Source organism: Propithecus coquereli, unplaced genomic scaffold (assembly GCF_000956105.1).
Source record: "Propithecus coquereli isolate 6110/MARCELLA unplaced genomic scaffold, Pcoq_1.0 Scaffold134, whole genome shotgun sequence".
Taxonomy (NCBI): Eukaryota; Metazoa; Chordata; class Mammalia; order Primates; family Indriidae; genus Propithecus; species Propithecus coquereli.
This window is the reverse complement of record NW_012137636.1, coordinates 2,476,581-2,487,912: the sequence shown is the minus strand read 5'-3', so window position 1 is coordinate 2,487,912 and position 11,332 is coordinate 2,476,581.

Genomic DNA, 11,332 nt, shown 5'->3' with positions numbered 1-11,332 from the left:
TTTATAAAAAATTTTGGTCTAATTTGTGTAATCTCACCACCCTAAGGCAGCAACTATTCCTATTTCTTCATAATGTCTTCTAATTTTTATTATATATGTACACATATCTAAAATGAATTCATGTATATATGTATAAAGTTTTGTAAAGTTGTAATAAGAGTAGGCATATACAATTTTAGAAATTCCTTTTTCACTTAGAAGTGTTTTTGTAAATTCTTTTTATTTCTACTTGATTTTTTATATTTCTGTATAGTAATATCTATTAGTGCTAGAGTTTCAAAATATAATATGACATCAATATGCCATAATTATATTTAATCATTTATGAAATGTTAGATATGTAGATTCATAGTTTTCCATTATTAAAAATAATCCCTCCTATAAACATCTTGATATGTTGATCCCTTATCATTGAAATACATCGCTGGGAGAAGATTAGTAAGTCAAAGGATCTGAACATTTTGTCACTCTTGATATACATTGGCCATTATATTTTTAAATCAATTGAAAATGAATTTGAAATGAAATTAAGAATTTGACATTATTTGTTTTAACTTGCTTTAGACCAGTTGTTAATATAAAATATGTGCTCTTCTAAAACTTTGAGGCCAGGAGTGGTGGCTCACACCTGTAAGCCTAGCACTTTGGGAGGCCAACACAGGAGGATTGCTTGAGCCCAGGAGTTTGAGGTTGCAGTGAGCTATGATGACATCACTGCACTCTAGTCTGGGCAACAGAGCTGTCTCAAAAAAACAAAAAAAACCAAAACAAAACTTTGAAATTTGCTGAAAATGTGCCATTTAGTTCATTTCATTGCAAGTGGATAGTAAGCTATCAAAAAAAATATGGCTGGATCCAAGAGTTCTCTTTCCTCATTTTCTTCTATGATATATTAATATCATTCCTTGGCAGGTTTCTCCATAGTAGGAAAAATGGCCACTGGTGACTATGAGCCTACATTTTTAAGACTTATGGCTTCCATATATCAAATCTCATTTAAGGATTCTGATTATCCTAAATCAGAGAAATCAAACTGTTTTTTTCTAAAGGCAATAACTAACTTTCCTTTTAATTTATATATATGAGTTGATGAAGGGAAATGAATTCAACTATATAAGACATATGTATGTATATACATTACACATGTACATACTTATACATCATATATCAATATCTATAGACATACATATAGTTTGGAGATCCATTTCTCATACCAATAAAAGTTCTGCTCTTTGACTCTTGGGCATCTTTCCTCTTAAACCCACATCAAAGTTCAGCATTGCATCAATCTGACACTGAGAAGTGACCGAGCCAAGGAAAAGGACAAGAAACTGGGAAAACACTTTGGGAACTATATCCCATTCATTTACTGATGAGACCCAAATGTTGTCATTAGGCTTGACCCACTTGTGTTAGACTCTTCACTTGGGTGAGTGGAGCTTCCCTTATAGATCAGTATAGGCCATAAATGCCTACTACTGTGCTAAATATCGCAGGCACGGTGAACTGAAATTCAAAACTAAATTATATTTTCAAATACTGTTTAGGAGTAAAGGTACAATTTTAGCATTGCCAATGCGACATTCAATATAACTCTATAAGGTTTTTCACTGTTGGTTGCCATGGATTACAGTTACTTTATGATCATTCTCTAAGATGCACAACAGATATAGTGCTTGCAGGAGTGTAAAGGAATACCATGTTTCTGGAGGGCAATTTGACAGTGCATATCAAACTCTTAAAACAGGACTGTAATCAAGAAGGGATGGGGTGTATTCTGGTGGACCAATAATGTTCTCTTTCTTGACCTGGGTGATAGATACACTGTTGTTTACTTTATAACTGTTAAATTGTATATGCAAGTTGTATGTTCTTTTCTCTGTTATATTTCATAATTTTAAAAATTATTTTTAGGCCAGACGCAGTGGCTCACACCTGTAATCCTAGCACTCTGGGAGGCCAAGGCAGGAGGATCCCTTGAGATCAGGAGTTGGAGACCAGCCTGAGCAAGAGGGAGACCCTATCTCTACTAAAAACAGAAAAAATTAGTTGGGCGTGGTGGTGTTAGTCCCAGCTACTGGGGAGGCTGAGTCAGGAGGATTGCTTGAGCCCAGGAGTTTGAGGTTGCTGTGAACTAGGCTGATGTCACAGCACTCTAGTCTGGGCGACAAAGCAAGACTCTGTCTCAAAAAGAAAATTATTTTTAAAAATATATGCTGTTACTCACTTTAAATAGTTCTTCCTACATTTAAAAAGGGTGTAAGCAATGATTTTAGAGCATTGATTATGATAGCAAAATTTGAACACAAAAAAATCCAGTAGTGGGGGTTTAGTTAAATCAGAGCATATCCATAAAATGGAATACTGTACATCTTTTTAAAAATTATGTACAGATAAATATATACTGAGAAGTTCATACACAGGGCAAAAACAAAGTGCAAAAACTATATTCGATAAAATCCCCTTTTAGTTAAAAAAATTATATAATCCATATACAAAGAAAAATTTCTGGAAATATATAAACCAAAGTATTAAGAGGGAAATTGTGGTGGGAATTTTACTTCTTTTTGTTTATACTTTCTAATTTTTCTATATGAACTTGTTTTACTATTTTAATAAGGAAAAAGCTATTTAAAAAAAATATAAGGTCATTTATTGCTTCACTCAGCAGCAAGTCTTAGCATTATTTCTCTGTTTGAGCCTTTTTTAAAAACAATAAAATATACATTTCACAAGAACAGCCAATTCTCTTAACAGCCTTTACATTTTGAAACGTTAATGTATTTTATTTGTTGACAAAAATAATTTGGGTAGAATCAGAGAGACATTTTCAAATTTTAAGTTTTAAGTGTTAATTCCCATATAGAATCCTTTCCTCAGTCCAAATTTGTACTTAAGAAAGGGATCTACCTTCATGTTTTTAAAAGAAAAGCTATAATTTTTTAAAAATAGGCAGGATTGAATGATATTTTTCTTTTATTGCATTTTAAAAGTTATTCACAAATCTTTCCATATTTTAGATTAAGGTCTAATTTGTGAGTAATATTCAAGCCATAAATTTCATAGTTACTATTATATTATTATATTTCTATTTGGAGGTACTTAGTGTCATATTTTCGAGAGGAAATAAACACATGTAAAACAGGAAACAGACAAAATGCAGCATGAGATGCACTATATTGCTGCGGTTAACCACATTAGCCACTGGGTGTCTCCACTGATTCACACCATTCACTATCTCTGATGGAAGTTTCCGATGAAAACAAGAGATGAGGAGCAAAGCTTTATTTACAGAATGCTTAATTAGGAACTGATGCAGCATTTACATGCCAGACATTTTTAGAAACAGTTCTGCTCATATAGGCAATATTTTCTTGTGTTCTTTGATAACTGGGCATTTGATTTGCCGAGGAGAAGAGGGGAAATGTTTACCTTTTCCTTAACATCTCGTCATTTCCTATTCCAATTTTTAAATCAGAAACAAAAATTCTTCATTTGTAACATCTTGGGCTATTTTCACAGTTACCATTTTCAGAGCCCTATAATAAAATAACAAGTAAAAACAAGAAAAGTTATCACTAGACAGGAAAATCGTATGTTCTCCTTTTGGAAAAGTAGGAAACGACATTGCTGGCTAAGAAATGTCACTGTCTGATCAGGGCTGGTGAATAGAAGAAAAAGACAGGAATCATCCGCAAAGATGCAGAACTGGGCTCTGGATAAGAGCTGTTTAAGGCTAATTCTCCCTGGGATTACAGATCTATACCTTGGGACTGATCATAATTTAGAAACCTAATCTGGATTTATATTTCTAGATGCCATTTGATTTGCAATTTGTGCATTTAGGATAGATTTTTTCTCCATCTTGCCTTCTTTTAGTTTAATTTTTCTACTCTAAACCTATCACTTTCTTCTGTGTTCTTGGTTTCTTCTGCCATCTTCCAACCCTATTTTTATCTTTTCTTTGCTGCCCCTTTTTATTTGCTAGTTTGAGTAGATAATTTTTGAATGAAAGTCATTGTTTTAAAAAAAAATCCTACTTTAGCCCTTAATCATTCCATCAGAGGAAAGGAATTCTAGAAATTTAACATAAATAGTTCAGCATTTGAGGTGATCCTGAGCATGAATACAATTGAACACTTGAGCTAGTATTTATTGTAATTTAATAAATTAGCTATATTACTCATTTACTTTTCTGCTTAGGGAAACAAATGAATGTGGAATCAGATGAAAAAACTTTGAATTCAAACAGCCATGAAATTATGGAGAGAACATATTTTTGATTCTACAAACTATAAATTGAGTAACTAAACACAGAACTTTGTGTAGAGGACAGAACTCTAAGGGAGAAAGTAGAGTTTAAATATCAAATTCACCCTATCAGGAAAAGATAAGTTAGAGAATGAGTTAGAGAATACATTGTTTTAAATATTAAAATAGATGATGGGCAAGAAGAAATATAAGATCATGGATCTCAAGTTTGCAATTAATTTCATATCATGTAATTCACAGATTTCTCTGCAGAAGGGGAGAGGATTAAGGAATCTGATAGATGATCAAAAAGAGAGGGTAAATAAATCTCAGCTAACATCCTACCAAGAGAAGATAAATCCACAGAAAACCCTAAAAGCCCTAGTCATGTGATATAGCCTTAGGGTCAATCAAATCCCTTTTCTGGCTATCCCATATGCCAATATATGATACTGTCTCTCTTGTCAAAAACAAGGACATTTGTGCAGTGTGAGAGCCACATGTCAGTAGCCACATCTTCTTCAGAGGCTTCATGAGCTCCGAAGGCTTCTGGGATCAGACGTATTTTTTTGAATGAGACTCTATACAGTGGTTGGACCCCATGGAACACCAGCTTGGTTACATAAGTCCTGAATGGGACTAAATCAATAATATTCTTCATCCACAGATAGATTTGTTTCAATAAAAAATTAGATCAAAAATGTATTCAAATGTTTCTAAACATCTAATGCATTTTTGCAAATATGCGCTCCCCTCCTATTGCAACCCAACTCTACCATTCTTTCTTTCCTTTTATTTTAATCATAAATTGTTTCCATAATGTAGAAAACATAAAGAATAATATAATGAACTTCCAGGTACCCATCATCCAGCTAAGTCAAATCTTAATCTTTTCCATGTTTGCCTGAGCTCTTTGTTTAGGATATTTTTTAAACCTTTAAAATATTTCATATACAGTTGAAATCCCTTGTACCCTCCCTCCTAACCCCACTCTCCATCATTCTTCCCCAGAGGTACCACTACCATAAATCTGGTATTTATCATCCTACCATGTTTTTATAGTTTGACAGCATATGTATGTATTCCTAAACAAAATATATAAAAAGCTTTAAACTTTTATAAAAATAGCACCATACTTTATATAGTCTTCCATAATTCGCTTTTTTTGTTACTAAATATTGTATTTTTAAGGTTTATCTATTTTGCTACATTTACCATCAATCTTCATTTGCTTTCATTCAGACCTGAAGTTCACTTTTACCTACTTTTGCTTATTCACTAGACAATTGGCCACACAAAATTTTACATCTAGTGGAAAGAATGAAGGATTGCAGACAATTTTTTGAAACATAGTGATGATTTTAATCTCATCTGTTTACCATGAAGGAGCTGGTTAAGAAAAAAGGCAAATTTTCAGACTTTATTACATAGTTTTGAAAGATGATCTGAGCTATTCAAATAATCCCTCAAAAGTTCTTCTATGTGTTATGAAGAACAGTAAATGCATCACTAAGCAGTTAGGCTGTAAGATAAGGGTGAGAGGTCTTGTAGCAGGGTTTAGTGGTCCCGTAGTCTAGTTTTGAATCTACTACCTTGGACTATTTATTTAACTTCTCTGGGCTCTCCATTTTCTCATCTATAAAATGAATCAATTGTAGCAGATGCTCTTGGTGCTAATTTTCAATGATCTGTGACATAAGGAAAAATTATAGAGGTTGAAAATTTACTTCAGCTCATACACTTTAGTAGACTTTAATTTTCTGTATGAAATAAATTTTTATAACAATATTTTGATAAGGAAAGTATATGGTATATGAATACTCATTTTTTAGAACACAGAATATATTTAACTATTTAAATTATTAGATAGGCAAGTAGTTACAATTTTGCCTTTATCACGCCTTTTGTTCACATCTGTAATTGATTTACTTCCCAGTCCTTGGTGTTAGGCCCTGCCCTGATCATGACATTGTTCTTGTGGATCTACTTTGTCATGCAAATTAAGAAGCACACCGTAGGAACTCTCTATGTAGGTGAATTGTAAAAACTATGTTACAGGCATTTTGTGTTACAATCACCTGCAGATTATTTGGCAGTTTCTCTTACTATTCCTGGATCCTTCAGTTATAAGGATAGGGTCCTTTTATTAAAGCTGCAACCTGAAGACTCCTTCTCAATCCTTTATCAGGAAGAAAAAAAAAAACAGGTAGTCATGTTGGAGGGTTTTTGAATTCCTGATCACAGATATAAATAATAATCACTCTGGAAAATAGTTACGTGTAATAAAAAATATAATGTTCCTTATAACATCGGAAGCTTTATAGTAAACAAGGGATGCTACCCCCCCACCTCCCTCATCATTACACTTCTACCAACTCAATTTCAAAAGAGATAAGAGAAAATTCTGTTTAAAATTTAACTTGAAGTAAATTTAAAAGTGTGATCAGGGATATAGACAACACAGGTGTTAGAGCTGTGGAAATAAATCTTGGTGATTGCCCAGGCATCTAATATCTTTTTCACCAATACTGTGTTTTCAAAAATTTAAATGTACGTGAATAATAGATTATTATGATGATTTGCCTTTGAACAGCCTTTTTTCCTTCTTTTTCATGGAGGAACAGTCTTAATTTATTGCTGAGGGAGCTCTCCTATATTTCCCTATTTCAGAAAAAAAACAATCTCCTTTTGTGGAAACTGTCCTCATCACGTAAACTTTTAGCACATGGTCTCTCAAGATTTTTGCACTCTTAGACACCAAATATATCGCCTCTTGGGGATATGATAAAACTATGGGTAAAACTCACATTAAAGTTATAGATTTCCTTTGCTATGTATCAGCCTTACCCCAATTGACTTCACAATTATATTTAAGGAATTAAAAAATTTCTTTCTTAATTTTATTCTCATTAATTTTTCTAGGACATTTATTCATTAAATACAATGAGTTGCTAAACTCTGTCCATTAAGTGTGTAGGGTATGTTACCAATTGAATGTCAAGGTTCTCACTAGGTAGGATTTCACGATCAAGTATAGTCTCTTACCATTACCACTTGCGATCTTGTTCTTCCGTATGCCCCCAAAGTCTTTCATTTCACGCCTCTGCATTCGTACTTAAGTCCTACTACTAATTCCACTTAGATTCACTCATCCTACCTCCTTTCCCATAACTCTTGCCTCATAGTAAGTTTCCTTTTCCTCACTTACATTTAGTCACATCTACTATCTCACTGTAAATCCTAAGCAGTGTGAGCAAAGGCAACACTGTCAGCCTGTCCAAAAAGTTCTGCAATCATGGAGAGTAGACAAGCAGGTGGTAACAAGAGCATCCAAGTGAATCTGAGCCAGGCTGAAAACCTGCTGAGCTGGCCTGGCTCAAAGATGGTAAAGAGAAGAAAATACAAGGCAGGAGGCATGGTTGCCATTACTGTAAGTTCCAAGAGCAGGAATGGGGAAGGTGCTCCCCACCCCAAGGCAGCAGGGAGGGAAGAATTCTCCAAGAGTCCAGAGGAGAAAGCCAACATTGGAATCCCAGGAAGATCAGGTATCAGTGCCATGTCCAAAGGGTCAGAGAAATGACCAAAACTAGTGTGGTTAAGACCAAGAGTTACCTTGTGGTTTGGCTTCATCATTATGCGGTTACATGGAAGTGCCAGCAGCTGAGCCCCAAGCTGCCAAGAGAGGCAGAAAGCAAGCATGTTGGAGATCTGGGGCATCAATAAGGTAAAATGTGATGGCAGAAGAAGACACCACAGGCATTGTTGAGGCTTCAGGTAGGAAGTGGACAGCAGAACTGGCAGAGGCTGCTGCACCTGTTCAGGCACCAGGAGTGACAGAGAAGGCTGGCACAGGCAAGTGGCAGCTGCTGGGCAGGACAGACCAGATTGGCCAGTACAACAGCAGAGAGCCATGTGGGGCTTTGACTCAGGAAGGTGGAGGCAATTATGAGAGAGAAAGTAGAAGAGACAATAGGTGAACCAAGATAGTAGTCAGGATAAAAAGAGGCCAGGCCAGATGGCCATTACAGCGTGTCCAACTTTTCAGCAGCAAGTGAATAAGCAAATTTAAATGTAAGCTGCTTAAGCCAACATCAATTTTAAGTCTGTGCTTTGCTGGTGATACAGGATCATTAACTACATCAATAATGCCCATGTTCAACTCATTCTGGAATGGGGGCAATAGTGTAGCTTAATTTTGGTCTGGATATATTGAACAAAAGGGAAAGGATGAAGGCAAAACCATGGAACTATTTTCTAAAAACTGACATACATTAATAAGATCTAGGAAATCTTGAGGAGATTTAACGACAATGTTGAGATTCACATAACTTTACGTTAAGGATTCTCTTTCCGGGAATAATTTATTTCAGTTAGTCACATTGTTATCTTCCACAGAAAATAACAACTTAATTTAGTGTAAATAAGCACCGTTGGATTACTAACATTATCTTTTTTTCTTTATCCAAATAGAGTGTTATCTTTTTCTTTACAAAAAATAAAAAAAGATTGTTTATGTGTGTGTACATGTATGGGTCAAGACTAAAAGTTAAGCTTGGGTTAGAGTCTTTGGCAAAGGACAAACAATTGGCAAGTTCACAAAATAGAATTTATAATCCTGTTGTGAAGTTGACTAATTTGTTAATTTAAATAAGATTGTGAGTGTCAGCACATAAAGAGGTAATGCTGTCCCAATCGTAGCTACAGACTGCAAATCTTGTGTCAGTCCAAATTTTTGCCAGCAGATACTAATGACTTTACTGAAAGCAGATGTTTAGAAATAGAACTGTAAACACAACCCTAGCTGATTAATATGCTTATTATACTTCCTTGTTATGATACTAGCAAATATTCAGTTATCTTTAAGTTGATCTGTAATATATTCAACAGTATCATGAGAGCATAAATTTTTTGACAATTTGTCCAAAGTTTCTATCAATTCATCCTAGCAACAGAGCCACGTTTAGAGTTATTGCTGCCTGAGTTATAACAGCTGCCCTGGGAATCTTGTCTGAACAGCAAGTTAACTGCTGTTCACAGTAATATCTGGTCTTTCCCACCCCCAAACATACACAAAAGATTTTTGTCATTCTTGGCATTGGGCAGTAGAAGTAGCAAGACATGCCGGCAGAACTCTAAAGGCAGAATGTCCTTCCACCTGTTTTATGCTGTAAGACAGACTTCCAAGTGCGAGGCAGTGTAGAGGGCTGTTTCCTTGAATGGCAGCTGAATGCGCCAGCGGGATCCTTGGCAGCAATGCCCAGGCACTGAAGCCGGGCATTCAGGAGAGCTAAATGGAGAAAAGAAACTTGAGCGAACCGCTTCCTGGAACACTGAGAACCTGAATGGGAAATTAAGAAGCACCAGATTCTTTCTATTCTTACACCAGCCAAGGTCAGATTTCCCAGTTCCTATTGATTCTAATCTTTCCCTTAAAAAAATGCTATGGCAATGTTTGAGGGTAATAAAAATACTCCTTTTTCTTATAGAAAATATTAAATGTTACTTATTGCTTTGTTACGCTCTTGCTTGAGAATTTTTATCCCATCCTGAAGTGAGAACTTCATGTCACAAATCAAGCAAAACCTCTTTCTCTTAGAGGAGACGAGTGACTTATTCTACATCTCAAGGGACAGTTCCTTAGGCGAGAAGTGTTGACTATGCCAGCTTGCTTGTTGCCTCTTTTGGTATTATTTTAGCAGAAAGCTGAGGCTAGCTGTCCCTAGACAAGGAGAGCTTGATGCAGGAATAATGGCCACAGACAACCACCCATTACCAGTAAAGAGGGTAAATTGATAGCAAAAGACCTAGGAGAAGTCACAGGCTTTTGTTAATTTTATGTTATCTGCCTGGCATTCCCCTGGAACACTAGTTTCAAACCTAGAATCCTGGCAGTTGAGGAAAGCAATAACAAGTGTCTTGGGGCAAGAGGGGAGGGAGGCGTGGGTAGACAGAGGATGAGAATTCCTCCAGTTATTTTCAGTTTTTCAGGAAGCTTAAAAATTGTTTGTTTACTCAAAATACAACCTCAAGGATGACTTTTAGTTAGAAATAAACGTCTGGACCTCTTGGCTTCCTCTTGGGAAGATAAATTCATTATTATTTAACAAAAATGTTTGCTTATAAACAAAATCTTTTGAGACAGGGATTCTGTGGGGAGAAATTATCTTACAAGAAGTTTTCAGCGGTGGCGAGATTAGAAAGACTGCCCTAAAGAAAATTGTTTAAACGATGTCATTTTTCAAACTGTTATCGTAAGAAAATTTACAAACAGTGGCTAACTTCCTATTATACTCCATATCTAATTCAAAGTCCTGAAGGTTTAAAAAGATTGCAAGAAGAGCAGCTGTGGGAAATTCCTGAGCTGCTGCCGCCTGCAAAGCCTTCCCTTACTGAGTATCTCAGTGTTGGTATTAACAGATACCAGGCATTGGCTTTATTTGCCAGAGCTACAAGGAAATGGTAGAAATTCAATAAATGTCAACTTTGCTTGATCCAAGGAGCCTCTTTACAGAGCTGTGGATTCTCCTGAGAGGTTTTACCAAAGTAGGGGCAGAACACACATACAGACTTCCACGAATTCAAGAAATGTAGGCAGCAATGTTTATTCTTAGCCCTCCTCATTTCCATCAGCAAGAACAAAATCACTTATTTTCAATTGGCACAAAAGTGCATTCGTTCATTAAATTATCAGACATTGCTCAGGTACCTATCATAGGCCAGGCTCCGTGATAAGTGCTGGGTCATTAAGATTAATAAGACGTGCAGTGCCACAATCAGGATGTTAACAACTGTCCTAGGTGGCTCATTTGGGTTGCCTAGACACAGCCAGCAGACACCTGGGTCCCCCAACCTTGTCTCCACAGGAGGGGTTGTACCTAAACCACTCCGGGGACCAGTTTTCCCCTCCATAGACCCCAAAGTTTTTAGGTGCTGCACAGCTGGCTTTCCCAGGCAACTTAAAGAGCTGGTATCGAAGCACAGACTGATGTTACTCAAGAAGTCTGATTATCCTCAAACCCACTGGGTTGTTCTCACTCCTGCCCTATGAGAAGGAGAGCAGCAAGGGGGCAAGGTTCCTGTC